We start from the raw sequence: 23,148 nt of genomic DNA on the forward strand, positions 1-23,148 counted from the left end.
ATATATATATATATATATAACAAAAAAGCCAAAAAAATCACGTTTCTTGTATGGAAGCCCCTACATTATTAATTTTATTTTGTTGTTATAGCGGCATCAGAAATACACAATCTGTAAAATTTGCAGCTAGCTATAGCGGTTTTTGAGATACAGCCTGCTGACAGACAGACGGACAGACAGACAACGACATCCTATACGTGGGAGAGCCATGCTTCGGCACGAATGGGCCGGCTCGACCGGATAAATACCACGTTCTCACAGAAAACCGGCGTGAAACAGCGATTGCGCTGTGTTTCGCCGAGTGAGTGAGTCTACCGGAAGCCCAATGCCCTTCCCTTCCCATCCCTACCCTCCCCTATTACCCTATTCCCTCGTAAAAGGCCGGCAACGCACCTGCAGCTCTTCTGATGCTGCGAGTATCCATGGGCGACGGAAGTTGCTTTCCATCAGGTGACCCGTTTGCTCGTTTGCCCCCTTATTTCATAAAAAAAAGACGTCTTAGTAATAGGGTCCCGTTTTTACCCTTTGGGTACGGAACCCTAATAAAAACGAAGGATCTTTGGGAAAATCGTTTACTCTGTACCTCGGGAATGCTCGGATTCGATTCAGACCGACAACAATAGGGTAGCCGGTTCCTGAAGCAGGTCAGTCTTGCCGCCTAAAAAGATTGCATTTCGTATAGATAGTGGGTATAAAATAAAAAAATAAATAAAAAATATCCACAGCCGAACATAATTATAACCTCCTCCTTTTTGGAAATCGGTGAAAGAAGGTAAGACATCATTCCTACTAATAAGGGTTTTATCGGAAAGTTAGTAATCCTAAATGCATAATGAGCAAGCGCCTTCTAGTAGATGAAGGTTTTATCACAATAGTAACGTCTTTACAGTGGTAGTTTAAAAGAAAAAAAAATGCCACAAAATTAAAATAATATATTGGCACGCAATTCATCGCATTCGCTACCATTCTTCAGCTTAAATAAAACGCAAACGCGTTACATAAATCTTCGCTCAAAATTTAAATACCAAAAGCCGTTTAAATAAATGGCAGGCAATGTTTTCAGTCGGGCAGCGTGAAACATTAAATTATAAAAGGAGGAAACACTTTTATTAAAATTCGAACGCAAATTTCAATAATAGTATTCCTGATTGATCCGCGCGCTGTCCACAATATGTTTACGAATTTTTGGTAATGGCGGCCGCGAATTCAACATGATGGTATTAAAATGTTGATAAATAAAACGTAAGTCAGATACGAAGAAATTAATGTTGAATTACATTAAACTTATTAAACTACTGGTTAAAATACAAAACATTTGCTAAATTCTTTGAATAAGCAGGCTAAGCAGAATATTGTAAAAATTACGTTTCAGTTCAAACATAACTTTTTCACACTAGTTTGCGAATCCTACTAATATTATAAAGGCGAAAGTTTGTTTGGATGTATGGATGTATGGATGTGTGGATGTGTTGATGTGTGGATGTATGAATGTTTGTTACTCTTTCACGCAAAAACTACTGAACGGATTTCAATGAAACTTTACAATAATATAGCTTATACAACAGAATAACACATAGGCTACAATTTTAACCGACTTTCAAAATGGGGGAGGTGTTATGTTCGTTTTCTTATATTCAACGAATACTACGCCGTTTGTTAACTGATTTTCAAAATTTTTCTTTTGGTATATAGGGTATCATCCCAATTTGGTATTATATTCACAAAAGTGGTGATCTGATGAAGGATCCATAAGTAATCGAGGGAACTCCTCAAAACTTATAGGGAACATGTGGTGACTTCGGTTTCGTGAGAAGTATTCTAAGCATATGCAACAAACAAGTAAGATTTTGCACCGAGATATACCTGGTATACCGTGGTTCGGAAGGTGCTGAGAGAACTCCTGATTCTTTATAGGTATAAGTTTGGGAGTTTCGGCGTTGTTTTAAGAACGGAAAGCATATGCTACTATGCAAATTACATTCATCATCATCATCACTACCATATTATACCATTTCATAGTCTTTTAGATCGAGACTCGAGTTTGTCAAGTGATAATAAAAAAATTCTATACCTACCTAATATTATAAACCTAAAGAGTATATTTGCTTGAACGCGTCAATCTCAGGAACTACAGGTCCGATTTAAAAACTTATCTCAGTGTTAGATAGATCATTTATCGAGTAAGACTATAAGCTATATTATATTATCACGCTAAGACTAATACGACCGAAGAAAGGAACAGGAAAATGTGGGAAAAACGGGGGTTATATTTTTTATGGGAAAATGTACGGTTTCTGTAAAATTCCTAATTTACGCGGGCGAAGTCGCGCGGGACATCTAGTATGTATATGTTTGTGATTTAGGCGAAAAAACGGAACGGATTTTGATCTTAGGCATGGCCGACGCGATGCTCTGAATTAACACAAAAGCTAGTTTTTATGACGAAAAACATTTTTATTTGTATAGGTATAACTTAATAACTAATAAATATAGATTACTAGCTGTCCCGGTGAACTTCGTGTCACGAAGGTTTTAAACCTTCCCTGGACTTCTACGAATATTTTAAGACTAAAATCAGCTCAATCAATCCGTCCAGCCGTTTTCGAGTTTTAGCGCGACTAACACATTTGAAAATCCATTTTTATATACATAGATTATTAGTTATTAACTTATTACATTATATTATCTATTATTGTTCGTCACAACGACAACAGCGACAGTGTGTCGTATGTCGCAAAAGTTATAACGACCAGTCTTGCGACCGTATGACGAAACTTACTCCACTTGCGGCACTGTCAGAGACAGCAACCAGTTAATTCGACCGACTTTCAACAGGGGGCGTAGCTCAGATGGTAGAGCGCTCGCTTAGCATGCGAGAGGTACCGGGATCGATACCCGGCGCCTCCAAATTTTTGAAACTCACATAATTTTGGAACTTACTTATAAATATTTAGTAACACAAAAGTTAAATGTTATACCAATTTTTTGATTATGAACCTTGTAACTTAGCCAACTGTATTAATATTTATTAGATTTTTTGTTTAATTATAAAACCATTTTGTAGTTGGGTAAGTAAAGGATTAAAGGAACACAGGAAATCAAGGAACAAAGCTGCATGAATGTTGCATCAAATCGTATAAATTGGGGTAAATTGAATTAGTATCCATCAAAATCGTACACAACAAACAGAAAACAGCAACAACGCGATATTTTTATCTCGTTAATACATTATTTACACAACTGTACCTGCACAAACTTAATTATACGCCTCATTGAACTATAATTAAAATAGTTAAACTGTCTCGGAGTTAGGTGAGCTCGGAAAACGAATACGGTTCTAATCCGAGCTATTTATATGGAGATGCAATTAAAGACTCGAGTCAGCTTGAGGCCGTTTGTCCTGCTTTGGGTCATGCCGGTACGGATGAAGTACAAGTACAGTACAATAAAGCAACTGAATTGGAAACGACTCAATCAATAGTCCAAACTTCCAAAGCCGAACTACATACTTGAAAAATCAACTATGATCGTCGTAGTATATAAATGGGAGAGTAGGTATGACGTGTGTTTACAAATAATTTAAAAGTCAAGAATAAATAATAAAAATACTTACCAGGTAGGTATTCCACTCCGAATATTTTCGATTCTCGGAGTACAAAGTATTTTTATTTTTAAAATATAGAACACAGGCAGCGCCATCTATGCGTGTACGTCAGAACTAAAACAAAGCACAGGTAGCTTCTACCCGTACAAAGTTCTCGCTGAGATGATAACAGTCATATGAGTTCAAGGGGTTTCTAATAGATGGCGTTAGTTTGAAATAAAATTGAAACCGCCCCTCTTTAGGGCTGATTGCCATTAAGTACTTTTTTTTTATAGATACCAAAATATAAAGTTCGATGTGTAAAATCGTTTTGCTGTTATACACGCATAACTCCAGCTACTTACCTGAAACAAAGAAATGTTTTGTTAATTATAATCATAATAATTATATGACTTTAGTACCGAGTCTAATGATAACAAAGTTTTTTTTAAATATACTTATTTATTTATTTAACCTAAAATTTTGCTAAATATTACAACGACCAAAAACTAAAACATCAGTTACGTTATAACTTTGGCGGAAGTTGAAAATAAATATAGCGTTTAAAACCGCTTACATGAACTTCTTGAAAAATATTCTCGTTCAAGGCAACATTTTCCGCTGGGAATAACAACCCAAGGGCGACATTAAGTACCCATTGTACCGGAGCCAATACATCATACCATCAGGTGGTCCGCCGATCACACCCGCTATAAAACGTCTAAAAACTCCTACGTGAGCACATAACTCGAGCTCTCGACACAAAAGGGTATCTAGAGGGTAACTTTAAACCTTTTTAATGGCTCACTCAAGATGTCGTGTCCTAGGACCTGTGCCTGCGATGTACTTAGGTTGAATATAAAAAGAATAATAAGTATGGGTTTATTTGTTTATAGCTTTATTTTAAAAACTAGCTTTTGCTCGCGACTTCGCTCGCATTAAGAAGTATTATTATGAATTAGATATTAAAGTCTCAGCCCGATTGGTTTCAAATTGACAAAGTTTCACACAAACTTTTATCCCCTATTTTATCCCCTTGGGGGTAAAACTGATCAAAATCCATTCTTAGCGGATGCCTAAGTCATCATCTACCTTTTTTTTAACATGGGGAAATGCTTTACACATCCCCGGCAAATTGGGGATATCGGCCGTGGTATGTGGAAGAATGTGGTTAGAATGTGCGTTGATAGATCACTATGTCAGTCAGTCAACTTCACCTATTTATATATGTATATATTTAGATATATTTTATTGTTACACATCATACGAAAATGTGTATTATGATATGTCATGCATAAAATGGGCACAAAAAGCTGATTCCTAATTTAATCCTATAACACCTCACTGGGCCACGAGACAGTAAGCAGTCTCACATACTTGACCATTAGGGAATCCCGCTTTTTTTCTTCAAACGCTTTGAAAATAAAAACGCTTTAAAAAACACGTCTTGTTGAAACTGGGGTGTGTTTGCTTGACCTCTCTGTTTGGTTATAGCTCTTTGTTCTTGGTCTGGGTGAAAAGACGCAATATAGCGTGTCGTAGCCGCCACCCTCGGCCACTTGGCAGTCGGCCGCTTCTCACGCCCACACACCGAGTGGCTTATTAAACGGCTGAACACTCCAAAGGTCACAGCCTAGTCGTGGATTGTCAATAATAATAATGTTAATATAACCTTACTACGTTTCGTAACGTTCGTTCCGTAGCCATATACAAAACATCCATACTATAAATATTATAAATGCGAACGTGTGTCTTTCTATATGTTACCTCTTCACGCTTAAACCGGTGAACCGATTTTGCTGAAATTCGACATGAAAATACCTTGAGTCCCGGGAAAGGACATTGGATAGTTTTTATCCCGGAAACATGTAAGATTCCGGCGCGATAAACAAATTTTGGCGCAACGGAGTTGCGGGCGTCCTCTAGTTTTTATATAAATAAGTCAGTACTTATTTATTTGACTAATTTTAACCTAAAAACCACTTAAATGGAAACGTAAGGTACGTTTAATATTACTTCTGGGTTAATTTTTTTAATGTACAAGCTTGTAAGTAAGTAAGTATTCAAAAACAATAGAAAAAGACTGCAGTCTTTTCACCATGGTGAAATCAGATGTGCAAAGGAACAAAAGAATCTGTTTATCTCTGTCTGAAAGATAACATCAGAAGAAACTCGCTTATCAGTTTCTTACTTGAAGTCTATAGTCCCTTTTGAGGGGCTGCTGCCTGCAGGTATAGAAATAAAAAGTTATGTTGATAGAGGGTGAGTTAGTTATGTAGGTTAGCGGTCAGAGTTCAAGTTGTCGCCCTAAATCAAACACTCTCTCTAATCCTGAGCAGCTGGGGCAGTGATTTAGATCTGAAAATTTGTTGCGGAGACTTTTAAGCTAACGTAACAATTTCCAGGTGCGAAAATATTTAAAGCATTGATGAACCAGAAGATTCAATTATGACTTCAGAATACCTTAAGGCGCTTTGCAGACGACGGGGCGGGGAGGGCCGGTCAGCCGCGGACATGCCGCGCCGCCAGTGCGCGCCGGTTACCTGCAGCGCGGTCTTTTTTCCCGCCGTGTGCGTTGGTAATATAGAATTCCCTTTTTGCTATCGTTCGCGGTGAAATTGACCGGCCCGCACCGCCCCGTCGTCTGCAAAGCGCCTCAAGATTCCTGAAGCCATTAAGTAAAGCCAATGACTTCAATATAGCTGAAGGTAGGTTTAATCTTATGCCTCCAGAATACCTGAAGGCTCGATTAATGCCTATTAATACGTCAACAGTATTAATTAAAGTGTGAGCTGTGATTAATTAGCTGAAAGCTAAGGCGGGCCTTATTGCGTCCATCACATCAATTAACGGTACAAACGACCTGATGGAACGCTCCGTACTGCCGGCTGAGATTTATCACTTGTGACGAATCATTGTTTGTATTAAAATCGTCTTCAGCCTAACGATCAGCATGAAAGCAGTAAAACGGATTGTGCAGAATTACGCACAGCAAAAGAATCGCCCGAGTTGTTGTGTCATAAGATGTTCTTCAACAGTAAAATTTTCACTCACTCTGACATTGGCAACTAACCAAGGAGCCATACATTTACAAAAAGAAAAATCAACAGTAAAATTTTCACTCACTCTGACATTGGCAACTAACCAAGGAGCCATACATTTACAAAAAGAAAAATAATAAGAACGCCTGTGTTGTTCTCTTTGTGAACCCTTAATAAATTGAGAACATAAAGAAACATAGACACAATAGGGTATTTACGCTAAACATGAACATAAAGTAGGCACCTATTTTTGGATTCATTTGGTTTATAGACAGAACGGAGTACCCATAAAAGCATTTACCACAATATCACCGCTACACTACGTAAAAGCCTAGTTTAACGTAAACGTTTGAGTAAATAATTTAAAGCTGAATTCAGTTGTCGTCAACGGCACTGATTTAAAATATAAAACGTGACTAATAATATTATAACTTTAGATGAGAGTAAAAATGTGTGTTGTCTAAATAATAGACGTGTGTATTCCATCATTTGATTCATTTTCATGACACAAATAGCTGGTTTTCCGAGTTTTATATTTTGCAAACATCGCTTTCAAGGATCCGAAATACGAGTAGCCCCAGGGACTAATCATTTATATCCAGTTACTTACCAGATTAGGTTTTCATAGTTTGATTTAGCTATTATAAAGGCGAAAGTTTGGATGTATGTATATCATCCCAGTTGTGTACCATAATCATAAAAGTGGTGACCCGATAAAGGAATCCACAAGAAATTAAGGGAACTCCTCAAAATTTATATGGAAATATGTGGTGACTTCGGTTTCGTGAGCAGTATTCTAAGCATATGCCAACAAGTAAGATTTTGCACATAGGTATGTAACCATGGTTCAGAAGGTGCTGAGAGAACTCCTGACTCTTTATAGTTTTTTTTTATAAAATAAGGGGGCAAACGAGCAAACGGATCACCTGATGGAAAGCAACTTCCGTCGCCCATGGACACTCGCAGCATCAGAAGAGCTGCAAGTGCGTTGCCGGCCTTTTAAGAGGGAACAGGGTAATAGGGGAGGGTAAGGATGGGAAGGGAAGGGAATAGGGGAGGGTAGGGAAGGGAATAGGGTAGGGGATTGGGCCTCCGGTAAACTCACTCACTCGGCGAAACACAGCGCAAGCGCTGTTTCACGCCGGTTTTCTGTGAGAACGAGAACGTTTCTCCGGGCGAGCCGGCCCATTCGTGCTGAAGCATGGCTCTCCCACGTGATAGATGATTTGGGAGTTTTAACGTTGATTTAAGAACGGAAAGCATATGCCACAGCTATGCAAATTACATTCATCATCATCACTACCATAAACCATTATAGAACCATGTATCGTCCCGTTTTGACCCTATTCTTCTTTTTTTTTACGGGCTTTGGCCCACCACACATTCTCACCACTGTATCTCCTGTGTCGCCAGGATCAACAGCGGTAACCAACCACGAAAACCCTTCGATAATCTCAGGGAGCCCGAGGGACATGCTAAAACTGTCTTGGGACCCGCAACGAAATTAATCAGAGGAAAATAGGAAGAGTAGGAAGAATTCCAATTTCCCTACCCATACAAAGCGGGAGACAGCACAAAATTGCAGCACAGAATATATATTAGTAGTACCAAGTTGCAGTGACCGAAAGCACAAAGAACTTAAGGGAGAGCACCACGGAAATAAGGCTAATAATAATTGTGACTCCTAAGCTGAAGCTAAGTTAATATTGGAGTTTATTGTGTTTGACTGTCGCCAATAATAATTGTGACAAAAACGCTTGAAGGCACGGAAGTTCCTAGCGCTGTCAACTCCAGATTTACAATTTCGTTAGGTTGTTCAACATTATAGTTCGTTCCTCTTGACAAAGACTACACTCTTAAAGAACATGATGGGCGGTTTCTTCAAACATACTGCCTTCGGTCGAGCACTCGCTCGTAGGTGATGCAACCAATTTAAATCCGTAAAGTTTGGCTTAAAAATTTCCATGACCGGTCAGGAATTGAGATACGCTGTGATCAATATCTATCCAGTATTTGGACAGCCGTTCACGAATATTAGGGAAAAAAGTTATAAAGATCTCCCTTTAGTGGATTTGTCCCATCGCGTGATCCGATTCTTCTATTATTATATTATGTATATCACTTAAATCGCAGGTTACACCGCGGGGCACAGCTAGTATCGATATAAATATACGTTTAAGTCATTTACCAGAATACTCTTTAATACTATTTATACCGACTTTAAATTGAATTAGACGAGGTGTAGAAAAAGTCACCTGCGTAATATATACCTTGAGAATAAATGTCATAGGCATGAAGTATACATACAGGGAGGCATACGACAGAACTAAATATATATAATAACAATTATGTTCATTTTACGTCAAAAATAACTACTTACTTTATAAAATCCCCATGGTATCTGATTGTCTGGAAGCTAAAACTTGTTTGGTAAGCTAAGAGATTAAAATGGTCAAGATATAAAAATAAAAAATAATAATAAACCGGCCAAGTGCGAGTCGGACTCGCGCACGAAGTGTTCCGTACCGGTATAGAGCAAAAGTAGACAAAAATTGTGTTTTTTGTAGGGTGCCTTGAATATTTACTTTATTTTAATTTTATTATCTTATATCTTTAAACGAGCAATTCTTGTATTTAAATATATAATTGGAATCTCGGGATCGGCTCCATCGATTTTCATGAAATTTAGTATATAGGGGGTTTCAGGGGCGATTAATCGATCTAGCTAGGAATCATTTTTAGAAAATGTCATTTAATTCGTGTTTTATCGAATACCGAGCAAAGCTCGCTCAAATAGCTAGTTAATTATTAAAGTACAAATATAATTAAGGGTTTTGTGAAAATTTCAAGTGCCTAGCTATTACCATTATTGATTACGAGCTAAAAAGGCCAAAAAAATCATGTTTCTTGTATGGGAGCTCCCCTTAAATATTAAATTTATTTTATTTTTAGTATTTGTTGCTATATCGGCAACAGATATACATAATCTGTGAAAATTTCAGAAGTCTAGCTATAGCCGTTCTTGAGTTACAGCCTGGAGACAGAAAGACATACAGACAGACAGACAGACAGACAGACAGACAGACGGACAGACGGACGGACGGACGGACAGACGGACAGAAGACAAAGTCTTAGTAATAGGGTGCCGTTTTACGGAACCCTAAAAACCAACCTATTTCACAAAAACAAAGCAATAAAGATGCAGGATATTTTTTCAATTTACGTGGATATAGGAAATATGGTAAACCCGAAACACTTTCTAGGGCCAAGATAACATAGATAAGGAGCTGGCGGGTAAAGGGATCTATATTTACATTACGGCGGTAACTTCATCAATATTTCATCGGAGCCAATAACCCCGGCCTCAGTCGAGGCTCTTGTTTTTCTTCGCCTAGTCTCGAAGCTTTTAAACTTTTACTGGCTTTGCTCGTTTGAATCCTAAATTCCTAATGCACCGTCCGTTTGGAGATATTTTACCTATTTATACCTACTAAAATTTATTAATATTATTTAAAAATTTAAATATTATAAACCTGATAAATTTTAAGCGTAGCGTTTCGCTCTCGAAACTATTTTTGCGTGGAACTTCATCAAGAATTTTTAAGGGTGCCCACTGGCGAATAGAAACGAGAAATGTAGCCTAAGAAGTCTGTTAAATAATGACCTAATTGCGGTCAAAAAGATTTTAATTCGAGCGCAGGTTTACCGAGGCCCTAGGACAATCGACAAAAATCCCCATTCAAAACAGCGGGAATATCCTGTAATCAAACGTTTCTCCATTTTGATAAATTAACAGCAGCTATTCTCTGCGAACAAAACACGAGTGCTTCATACAAACAAAACATCCCTGCAGTCAAACGTACTGTTCATTTTATTTTACAAAATACACCCAGTGTAAACGAAAACCGACAATTTCCCTCCAGGAACATTTCCGAGCGATAGCTTCCCAAAGCACAAAGATATAACAAAAGCTTGTGCGGTGTTAAACTGCAGCTTTGATTTGAAATATACGAGTCAAATAAACGCCGAAACGAGCGATACATTGACACTTTTGAAAATACATTCGGCTTTAAATACGGGCACAGGTTGAACGGCTTTTATGGACGGCCGCACTCAAAGCGATTTAATGATTACTTGATTGTAAATTAACGAGGGGTTTGATAAATACTTCATTTTTCTGACAAGTCATTCCTCAAATTATAGTTTCAGATGCCTCTGAGTGGGGCTGTTGAGATTTTTTAACAGGCTTATTAATTCGTGGCCAAATATATTTTAAATAGTCTCACAAAGGGTCTATAATACCTACTTAAGGCGCTTAGCGGAGCTTCTGGAAATAGGCATTATTAAGTATGCATATAGGAGTAGAAATTTCGGACTACATTCCCATTGGATTATTTTCAGACAACGATTCAGGCATTTGCTGAATAAAAATACTCTTAAATTGAAACGTAATCTGTTAAAATGTTTTTGCACAAACCACAATACCTACTTAGCTTTTACGTGCTAAACTACATATACTTCAATGGTTAAAACAAATAAAATCATATTGCTACTACGTCTTATCGCATAAAGCGATTCACCGATATAGCAGCCAGATAAGATAAAGATTTTATCCTTAAAAATGTGAAAGTTTGCATGGAGTTCATTGAAGTTTTTTTCTCGTTAAGCAAAAAGTTCCTATTAAGAAAGGATTTTGTTACTTGAGTTTTAAACTTAGCCTCTGCGTTTAGAGTGTATTATTTTCATCCTAAAATATATGTTATCATTCCTGTACGATACAGTATTTAGGCGAGCAGAGCCACGCACAAAATCTAGCGCATAAAATATTCATTCTTGATTCAATCCACGGCATATCATTAAGCAAAATCGAAAGCGTTTCCTTCCAATACATTCCCGACGCCTCCCTTCAGATCCAATTACCGACACATAACACACAAGACTACTGCCAAAGATGTTACGACGTACACAACGCACACTCAACTTAACAACGGGCCGACAGATATGATTGCTTCTTTAAAAAGTATATCAATACTAGATGACGCCCGTTGCGCCAAAATGAGTTTATCGCGCGGGAACCGTACATTTTTCCGGGATAAAAGGTATCCTATGTCCTTTCCCGGGACTCAAAGTATCTCCATGCCAAATTTCAGCAAAATCGGTTCAGCGATTTAGGCGTGAAGAGGTAACGGACAGACAGACACACTTTCGCATTTATAATATTAGTATGGAAGTATGTATATCAATACTAGATGACGCCCGCAACTCCGATGTGCCAGAGGTTATCGCGCGGGAACCGTACCATTACATTTTTTCAGGAAAAAAGGATGTCCTTTCCCGGAATTCAAAGTGTGTCCATACAAAATTTCAGCAAAATCAGTTCTGCAGTTTGGACGTGAAGACGTAACAGACAGGCAGACAGACAAACAGACGGACGACATTCAAGTCTCAGTAATAGGCTTCCGTTTTTACCCTTTGGGTACGGAACCCTTAAACCACACACGTCTTCAAGACTCGACCGTAGAAAATACCTCGTAGCAATATGCTACGGACGGCTACGGCGTAGCCGCGTTACACTTCAATCTCGTAGCATAACAATATTAGGCTAGTTGGTAACTTGTTACACGTAACACAATACGTAGCAAACATCGGCTGGTATTGACTAGTTACAGTTGTGCTATAATTTCATTTGACCCCCACTTCGTAGTGCTACTGCAGTACTACGAAGGATTCTTAGACATAGTGTATACTGAGGATGGTCACCAAGGCGAGTGGGGTAAAAAAGTGGTCACGTCGTAATGTATTACCCATGTTTCCTCATGAATCTGGTATGAGATATTATCACAAAGGTAATTCGGCCGATGTAGTAAAATATCGCAGGGGGGCGTCCCTGTTAGCTAACGTTATTAGATCCGAGGTGTCAGATGAAATTACTGCTCCAGTGACTTTTAAATTTTAGTATAATAGGATCTGACAGTGACTAACAGCCTACTGTGATTAACTTTCCATTTTCTGTGTGATCAGTCTTCTGTGATAGCGAAAATTTAAAAAAAAAGTTTGTAGTAAGTGTTGATTATTCAGCATAAAAAGTCAAGTCAAAAATTGGCAGATAATTGTAATGAACGTAACGTAAAATGACGGAAAAATTAATGAACCATCAAAAATCCAAAGCAGATGAGAGTAACTGTAGGTTAAAATGGGACGAAAAAGTTGTAAGTCAATTGTGTAAATCCTCTTCAAAAGACTCTTCATCGACAGACGTAATCCGACAGATTGTGAAGATCAATACGCCGCTCAGTCAGCCCCACTTTAAACACAGCTCCTCCATTGAGAGGTCTATTGGACTACAATGAGCTTATGATGTTATTATCTTTTAATCATTGGGTAGTCAAGATATTTACTATTATTCTGTTTACCAGATATAATAATATTAGGACGGTTATATTATATTATGCTAATTTAGCTAACATTAAATGTTGTTTAACTAGCACTACAGTAGGTATAAGCTATTGTCCACCTCCTAAGTCTTGTCTAAAGGGCTCCGGGAGAGGATAGGAACCTCCCCGGCTTAGCCAGTTCCGGCCGCGCCGAGGGAAACGCTTTAGTTTGCCGGAGCGTTACCTAACTTTGGTGAAAGTCCGGTCCCTTCTGAGGTAGATCGGCCGGCCGTGGAGGGAGTCCTGTGTTTGTTAGATCCGGGACATCCTTCCTTTATACGGCTGAAGGCGAAACGAAGGTGGTTTTAGTGGGTAAGTCCCACATACCCCCGGGATGCTTCAGTTTAACTGAGGCACATCCCCAACCCGGGGCACCCATAAAGGGTTTCCCCTGCGCATGAAAAAAAAGGTATAAGCTATTGTCTAAAGTTATATACTACTAGATGACGACTGCAACTCCGTTGCGCCAAAATTCGTTTATCGCGCGGGAACCGTACATTTTTCCGGGATAAAAACTATCCTATGTCCTTTCCCGGGACTCAAAGTATCTCCATGCCAAATTTCAACAAAATCGGTTCAGCGGTTTGAGCGTGAAGAGGTAACAGACAGACAGACAGACAGACGGACAGACAGACAGACACACTTTCGCATTTATAATATTAGTATGGATACCTGAAATATTGATCTCTAATCGGAGTACAACCGAAAAAAAAAAACAAAAATAGAAAATTAACGTTTTTCTATAAGGGTAGGTCCTAGCTAGATTATGTTTTCTTCAGATACTATATTTAATTAAAATACTCACAGGCATCACCGAGAAATTATTTAGATATATATGAATGCAAGATTGTTTCGTGCAAACCTACGAATAAAATTATAAACAAAAAACTTTTTGAGAAAAAGCTTTTATTTAAATAGTCTAAAAATAAGAAAATAATTTCTCCTTAAAAATTTTAACAATAAGTTATAATCCTCAATATATTATACAAATTCGAAAGGAACCAAATTTAAAACGTAAGAGTATGGGCGTTACGTTTCCTTAGTTTTTATTATTCGTAGGTTCAAACTATACGATTTGGCAGTCTCTGAAAAGGTAAGAACCAAGAAAATGTCAGTCTTCAAGAACGTGCTAACTCGAAAAATAAAAGTATGAAAAAGGTTTTAAGGTCGACGCGGGAAAGTTTCGCTTCGGAATTGCGAAGTCGCCAAGAAATTGACATTTGAGCGATACGTTAGCCGCTTCCATTAGCTCGGCGCGAGAGTTGAGTGCCAAATTTTTAACACTTCATGAAGGGCATATTATTTCTTCGTTATCCTTGACCTTATATTACTTTGTAAAAAGTATAAAATGTATACCCAACCATAACTAATAAGTAAGTAAGTAGTAATAAGTAGGTACTCTTGTTATTTTTAAAGTTTCTAAAAAACTTATCAAGGGATGCGGTGATTTTCAATCCCATTTAATTTGAATTAAATTATGATTTCGTTAATAACGATAAACATAAGAGCATATAGGTAGGTATACGCAAAAATCCAGCTGTCACAAAAAAAAACCTGACAACATTTTTGTAGAACCATACTATGAAGTTTACTTACTAAATGAAGCATATAATATACTAGATGTTGCCCGCGACTTCGTCCGCGTCAGCAAAATGTGATAAAAGAAGAAAATGAAAAAGAGATAAATTTTCTCCTTCCTTACTCAAATAGTAAAAATGGGATCTTGACGATCTTGTTAAGTAGTTGATCCGGTCACTTTTCATGAACCTAAAGTTGTAGATAAAAACGCCAATACTGTATAGAAAATCTTAAGGATAACGAATAAAAGTAAAATTATTATTTTTAAACAAAAATTGAAACCGACTTCCAAGGTAAAGACAATAGTAATTTTCTTAAATGAACTAAAAAATATTAATTAATAATTCATATTCTGTACTCAGTATTTCTGTTCTCAATCTTCATAATTTGAAGTCGGCACCAGTCGTGTAAGTTGCAGTTATATTTTGTCATAGAGCTGGCGTTTAGGTTAGCTGGTAGTTGGTACCGACTTTAAAATAATGAAGACTGAGAACAGAAATACTGAGTACAGAAATACTGAGTACAGAATATGAATTATTTAATACTTTTTAGTTCATTTAACATAGATCTACAAAAAAGCGATAAATTGCACATAGAAATTGCGCTAAAGTTAGCTGCTACGGAGTAAAAAATTATTATGAAGATTGAATACAGAAATAGTTGACGCGTCTATGTGTGTCCCAAAAAATATCCAGGAGTTCCCTCTATATATCACGAATTTCAGTACCAAATCACCACTTTCATAAGCATTGTACCAATTTCGGGTTATTGTACCTCCATAAACACTAAGTAGCAAGAAAAGAGTTTTGAAAATCAGTCAACAAACGTGGAACAATAATATAATCAAAGGCAAGATTTTTGAAAATAATGTGATGATTCAGGGCATAATTATAGTGATGATGATGATGATAGGTATCATTGACACATTGACATAATAATATGCTTTTAGTTGTTGAAACAACGCCAAAATAGCCGAACATTTATCTATAAGGATTCAAGAGTTATGTACAGCACCTTCGGAACCAGGGTGTACTTCGGCGCAAATTCTTATTTTTTGGTAGTTTAAGCTTAAAATCTTTAAGAAAAACGTAAAATCACTATATGTTTCCATATAAATTTTAAGGAGTCCTGTCGATTTCTCATGGATTGCATCATCAGATCACCTCTTTTGTGATCATGTTACGAAATTCGGGCTACATCACATACAACAACAAAGGAATTTTGGAAATCGGTCTACAAATGACGGAGTTGTCCGCGAACCAATATAAAAAAGGTGAAATATATCCTCCTCCTTTTAGGAAGTCGGTTAAAAAGTAGCCTAAGTTATGCCTTACTACATCGGCTATGTGCCAAAAAAATTCCCGTCAAAATCGCTCCAGCCATTTCAGAGAGATTAGCCGGAACAAACAGACAGACAGACAGACATACAGACAAAAATTGTAAAAAAATGTTGATTTGGTGTCTGTACCCCATAAACATCCATATGCATGTAGTAAAAAACGATTCTTTCTGTATAAAATTATGTATGTATGTATGTATAGATGTATAGATAAGCCGAACGGTAATGAAATTTTTAGCTCAAATTATAATAACAAGATAAAAATCCAGCATCTTAGCTAAGGTTACAAAAATCCAATATCTATTGATCCGAACTCATCTGCGAGTCGTTGAAATGAAACTCGTAATATATTCAGCGTGCAGTGATATCCATATAACCTCACGGACTTTCCCATCAGTTTTTCAATCGGGATTCGTTTGGATTTAAAATTTTATCGTTCCGGTGAATCATTTTGTAAGTTGTTAATCCCTACAATTACTTTATAGCATAAGCTTTTGGATACCATTTTGCATTATTCATTGTAGCTTAAAACAATAATTTAAAATTTTACGTTTTTTAAGGGTTCCGTACCCAAAGGGTAAAAACGGGACCCTATTACTAAGACTTCGTTGTTTGTCCGTCTGTCTGGAGACATCCAGGCTGTATCTCAAGAACCACTATAGCTACATTTCTGAAATTTTCACAGATTGTGTATATCTGTTGCCGCTATAACAGCAAATGCTAAAAACAAAATAAAATTAATATTTAAGGGGGGCTCCCATACAACTTTTTTCACTCTATATCAATAATGGCAAGAGGTAGGCTCTTGAATTTTTCACACATTCTTTCGTTATATGTCTTCTTTAATATTTAATAATAATATTAAAATACAATAAAAATTTAAGGGGACTCCTATACAAAAAACACAATGTTTAGCCTATTTCTGCTCTGTATCGGTACGGAACCCTTCGTGCGCGAGTCCGACTCACACTTGGCCGATAATTGATGTCACAGATTTTTGATTAATAGTAATTTCATTATGTGTTCCATTATCAAGATACGGCAGGTGGCACTTAACAAGTAGAGTGTGTGGGACAGCACTGCATTACTTTTATGATGGTCGTTTAAGCCTCCTGTATAGCTACTTGAAAAAGTTTTAAGTATCTTTTAAGAAGAGTAACGTGTTCTACGTTCTCGACATAATGTTACATACATTTACGTTAGATAATATTAAATTGCCTTTAGGTGAGTGTAGACACATTACACATATGTAAAAGTAGAACATCTTCATACCAGATTATAATAAGCATTATAAAGATGCTCTTCTGTATAAGGCTCAAATCACAGTGGGTCAGAGTCGAAACCTGGCGACGCGTACATTCGCTCCTCGACGCTTCCAATAAACAATAGAACAATAGAGATGAATATGATTTAGCGAAAAACGTGATGCGTCGCTTTGAATCTGCCTCTGTATGTGTTGAGGGATTGAAAATAGGGAGCACGCAGCCATACGCCTAATTTGATGTATCTTTGAAGAGCAAAACAGTATAACATGACGCTCGCGTTAAAACTGTCTCTGCTTTATACGAGTTTGATTTTATTAAATTGACTAAGTTACGCTTCTTTATATAAGTATTCGTATTATGCTGTAGGCCTTTACCGGGAGCACATAAAATGCAAATGTCGCACAGTGGGGCCTTAAATGCCAATATACGCCACTTTATAAATCACCACTTGTGTTCTAACACAGAATTCTCAATTTTATTACTTAGGAACTAGCAGGTTAAGGAAATCTATTTTAAAACTCCGCTGCCGTTTAAAGTTGACGACTTAAAGACATTCTTCATTTCTTTGACTGCAATACTTTGTAGTTACGAGCTTGGTATTTCTCACTTTATTTCCTCAAATATACTGGCCTCTACTAAGCGTACCTGGTGTAATTATTATTTCTTCTTTCTTTTTAGAACATAAGTCAAAAAATATACCTACAGGAAAAAAGTGGTTTTACATTGAATAGGCTACGAAACTTTTTTTTTAATGAAATAAGGGGGCAAACGAGCAAACGGGTCACCTGACGGAAAGCAACTTCCGTCGCCAATGGACACTCGCAGCATCAAAAGAGCTGCAGGTGCGTTGCCGGCCTTTTAAGAGGAAATAGGGTAATAGGGGAGGGTAGGGAAGGGAAGGGAAATAGGGGAGGGTAGGGAAGGGAATAGGGTAGGGGATTTTGCCTCCGGTAAACTCACTAACTCGGCGAAACACAGCGCAAGCGCTGTTTCACGCCGGTTTTCTGTGAGAACATGGTATTTCTTCGGTCGAGCCGGCCCATTCGTGCCGAAGCATGGCTCTCCCACGTGTACTGAACTGAACTTATTTTGACAAAACCGGCATAGACTTAGTCGACCCTCGGGAAATACACGGAAGCTATCATAGATGGGATAGCGATGGACGTTGCCATGGTGACATACTTATCTAGTCATTTCAATAAAATAATACGGGCGAATTACTTTATAAGGCAAAGAAACGTTTGCCGGGACAGCTAGTATATTAGATAAAAATACTACAAATTACAATCTATTTAACGTCTTTATATTCACCAATTTAACTTTACTTCACCAAAAGTATTCTCATTGAGTCTATCTACTTTCGATGAAGATAAAATGAATAACTTATTAAAATACCTAAGTGAGTATAGCACCTCCGCCATTTCATCTTATTCTATTTCCGGCATTTCAGGGCTTGGACTTTTCCAGGCCACTCGCAGCTTCATTTAAATAATCGACCACTAACCGACACTGAAGTTGAAAAGAATATGCGGGGTAAAGGTAGGTAATATTTTTAACATATAATTGGGTAATAAAAATGATTTTTAATTAAATATGTGTTTAGTATTTGTTGTAATAGCGGCAACAAAAATACATAACCTGTGAAAATTTCGACTCTCTAGCTATTACCGTTCTTGAGGTACAGCCTGGAGACAGACGGACAGACATCGAAGTCCCAGTAATAGGGTCCCGTTTTTACCGTTTGGGTATGGAACCCTAAAAACAATATAATATTTAAACAGCTGCAACTTTGTTAGTGAAGAGGTTAATTCATCATACGTGTGTCGTAGATTTTGCCGAAATAAAATCAATACTATAACTAGTACGTCCTTTCCCCGGGCTCAAAGTATCTCTATGTATGCCTACCGGCTACCTATATCCGTTCAACAGTTGAGCGGGAGGTAACAAAGGTTTCGCATTTAGGCTCGAATCTCAATTCATATGCGTCCGCGCGAACGAGCGACTTATCACGGAAATGTGGACCGTATCCGTTTTGCCGCAATATAAAAGTTTATTATAATGTATAATAAAACTCGTTTAATTAACGTCGAACGATCCTCAAAAGTGCCATAAATTCCGCAAATGAACAACGGTAAATAATTCCGTAATGTCATAACATAATTTCCGCGGATAAGAGCACATTACCCGGTGCCTCGTGCCGGGATGAAACCGGGCCACGTGTTCATTTGCAACATCCCACAGGGGATAAGGTACGGGTTACAATAGTTCCGGCATCACGTTAGGATCAACGCAGACAGAACGGAGCACAGCGCGGGGGATTTTATTAAATTATTAACGCACTTGAAAATAAACTTTAAAATTATTAAACTTAAGTGCATAGATGCTCGAACCTTACAAAAAATACTCGCGGGTCCTCGACGATACGCGGGAATCCCATATCACACTTTAGTGTAATAATTTTAAAGTTTATTTTCGATTGCGTTAATAAAATCATCTCTGTTGCGCTCCGGTCCGTCTGCGCTGACCCTTATTATGTCATGCGATGTTACGTTGCCTGCTGGCTTTTAAATATCCTGCAACACGCTGCTGCCCTGGTATCGTTTACGAGTTGAATACAGGTTTATATGGCTTTTAGTAGTAAATACTGGTTGAAAGCTTTGGGTTAAGTTATGGTAGTTAAACAGAATATTGACAAAATATGGGACGTAGCACACTGCACACTGCACAAACTCCGTATTGTAATTTGTAACACAAACTTTAGGTTAAAGCTCACGATTTTGATTAGACTAGCGTTTCAAACTTAAGGTTCTACAAACGTCTGTTTAAGTTTATTGGTGAACCGGGTTTGCATTCCCCAGTACAACTCTGAAGCAGACAATCACCCTATATTATTTTAAGAAAAGCGAATTAATTTACCCACAAACACTTATTAATAGCACACACACCATCTATTGTCACCACTTGACTTTCAATTTTTCCGAGCAAGCAAACACGTTCGAGCGGATGGCGCATCACCCCATCGTAAATATTAGCTCTAGTACTCCCGCAGGATAACGTTACAATATCTCGTGAATCCCGCTAAACGATAGTCTCACGCTCCACTTCAGCTAAACCCTACCTCATATTTTATTAAAACATTTGCTCTTGTCACGGTTATAACTTATTCTTTCTAATTTTGCTATAGGAATAGGGCTAGGGCTAGGGATATCAGGAATTTAAAGATAACACTACTTATATTACGTTACAAACTTACATCTCGTTGGTGGCCGCTAAACTATAAGACGCTCTACCACGTCTTCAGCTAAATCCTACCTCATATTTTACAAAAACATTTTTTCTTGTCACGGCAACACTTTCTAATCTTTGTTTTCAATACCTAATTGGGCTAAAGATCTCGGGAATTCGAAACAAAATTAGTGTTCTTCTTTTGAATCCGACCTCATATTATACTAAAACATATTTTACTATTATCGCGGTAATAGGTACTTTAAACCATTGTTTTGCAATAGTAGAGCTAGGGGTATCTGGAATTTATAACATTACTTCCGTTTTTCTTTTGAAACATCAAACAGGTAAATTTCCTTGCAATTGCACCAGTCTTCCGTTGATTAAATAGCAAAAATCATTATTCTTATTTATGAAAGAGAAGGTAAATCTTGACAAACGATAAGCAATAACCCTGGCGCGAGTGAGCCATAAAAGTAGAATTGAATCTTCGAAATACCGAATCACCCTTTCCTTAATTACGCCCAGATAAAAAAATCTGGAATAATTCGAGGAGCGGATGAAATTAGTAATGAATATTAATAGGAGTATAATAAAGTGATTTAATAAAGAAAGCGGAATGATCATAACAAAGCGACGGGCTCGGCGAAATTACAAAAATTCGCAAATCTGCCGCTCGAAAATGGCCGGGAAGTCGTTCGGTGAGCTAAATTGGTGTAATTGCGAGACGAATGAATTTTGAAATATTGCGGTGGCATTCGACTAATAAATTCAATTTTACCTACAATTTACACCTTGGTTCTATACCTCTAACTGCGGTTTCAGGGTTCCGTAGTAACTCTACAAACATGGCAGATTTTCTTTAGGTCGGTCCGTGTGTATATTACTATATTATTTCTGTACCTAATTATGAAATAATTAGTACTAGCTAGAAATAAGTCTGAAATGTCAGTGGGCTTCGGCCTGACCGAGTATGCTATCTCTCTCGGTCGGAAGATCTTCCTTTTCGGCCGCCACTAGCAACGTTAAAAACATTTTAGGGTTCGCGAGTCGCGACTCGCCAGTCATGCAAAGACGATGACTTTTTTCCTCGTTCTATTTGGGCGTATATTTTTTTTTAATATTGTTGTGTGTTTTAATCTTTAAATGAACAAAAACCTCTTCACAAGTTGCTTACTATGAAGAAATAACGATCAGCAAAATTACCAGCGATTGGTAAACTTTAAACGATTTCTTTAAGTTTCATTCCAAAGTTTGTAATACAGGTGCAGTGAAACAGTTGAACAGAACTTGTTTCTATTGAGCTTAGAACTGCGTTGTTAACTTAAAAACAACTCCTACGATAAGTTAGTAATTATAGATACTAGGTATTATAGTTTAAGCACATAACTCAAACTTAAATTACCCAAAATTATATATTTAAAACTAGCTGTCCGCGGCAAACGTTGTTTTGCTATAAAATGATTTTCCCTATTTTTCTGCTTTTCTCTTGAAGTTTTTTTTTTCTATAGACCTCACGGAGTCCGAGACCTTTCCAACGAATGCAAAACCGTGGAAATCGGTTCGTACGTTGTAGAGTTATAGCGTCAGGAAGGAAAACCCGACTTATTTTTATATATTAGATACGTCTCAGCGGCGGAATACATTTTGGTTGCATAATAAATAATGTCTACGGATTATACTAGGGATGGTAAATTTACTGATACTGACTCCGCCGCCTCTGCGACAATTATTAGTTACTACTTACTTAACTGTTTTTAAATTAAGATTTCGACGTGATTATTATACCATTTTATCATCTGTCAAACTTTAATATTCGTCTCTAACTGCCGCACTGAACCAACATTAATTACTTAACTGTAATTCCATTAAGATTTTAACATAAGCCCCATACATTTTCTGAAACTCCTTATTAAATTGAGGTTTATTATGATTAAATGTGCGGACGTTACTGTGGCAGTAAGTTTATTTTACAATTTTTTAAACTTATTCTTAGGAAAAAGAATCCAAGACATCAAACTATAAGGATAAGAATCCAAGACATCAAACTATAAGGATGGATTACATTGAAGCCCTCGACAGAAGCACATTTTTCCACAATACCCGTAATAAATAAGTAAGGTCATTCATCGCGTGACCGCCATTAGCCTAATACAACTATTGAATTTCTAGTGCTTTCTATAGGTTAGATTAGTCACCATACAAAATATGTTTACCAACATAAAACTTTATTTACTTATAGCAAGGCAAAACAATTATTTTACTTAACCTTTATCACGATGTTTCTTTTTTCTGTTTTTGAAAATCTTTTTCTTTTCGGTAGACAAATTATTTTAACAGCTTAAAAATGGTCACTTCCATTTACAAAAAGCTCACTTCAAAATGTCAATCGCTTACTTTTAGAGCCTTCATTAAGCCGAGACGTTAATAGCATCTTATTGTAAAACAAAAATAAATGACTCGGCGACAACGTTATTCGCGTTATTATACTATTTCCGTCCGAAACCGCTTACACCGCCTACTCAATTAATTATTTAAAGCAAAATGAAAAACTCATACTAAAAACATAATATATTATATGAAGTTTTGTGCCTCGATTCCCTGTAATAATTTACAGAAGATCATAATATTATTGTGGGAGCACGCAAACATACTCGTATTACTGAATTCAACTGAATATAGG

The 23,148-nt window shown here is 37.2% G+C and overlaps 1 non-coding gene across 1 annotated transcript; it reads left to right on the plus strand.

Moving 5' to 3' along the window:
• The first annotated feature begins 2,834 nt into the window (after positions 1–2,834).
• Trnaa-agc lies at positions 2,835–2,907 on the plus strand. Its single transcript has one exon. It is a non-coding gene; the product is annotated as a tRNA-Ala (tRNA).
• The last annotated feature ends 20,241 nt before the right edge of the window (positions 2,908–23,148 follow it).

Source organism: Aricia agestis, chromosome 4 (assembly GCF_905147365.1).
Source record: "Aricia agestis chromosome 4, ilAriAges1.1, whole genome shotgun sequence".
NCBI classification, from domain to species: Eukaryota; Metazoa; Arthropoda; class Insecta; order Lepidoptera; family Lycaenidae; genus Aricia; species Aricia agestis.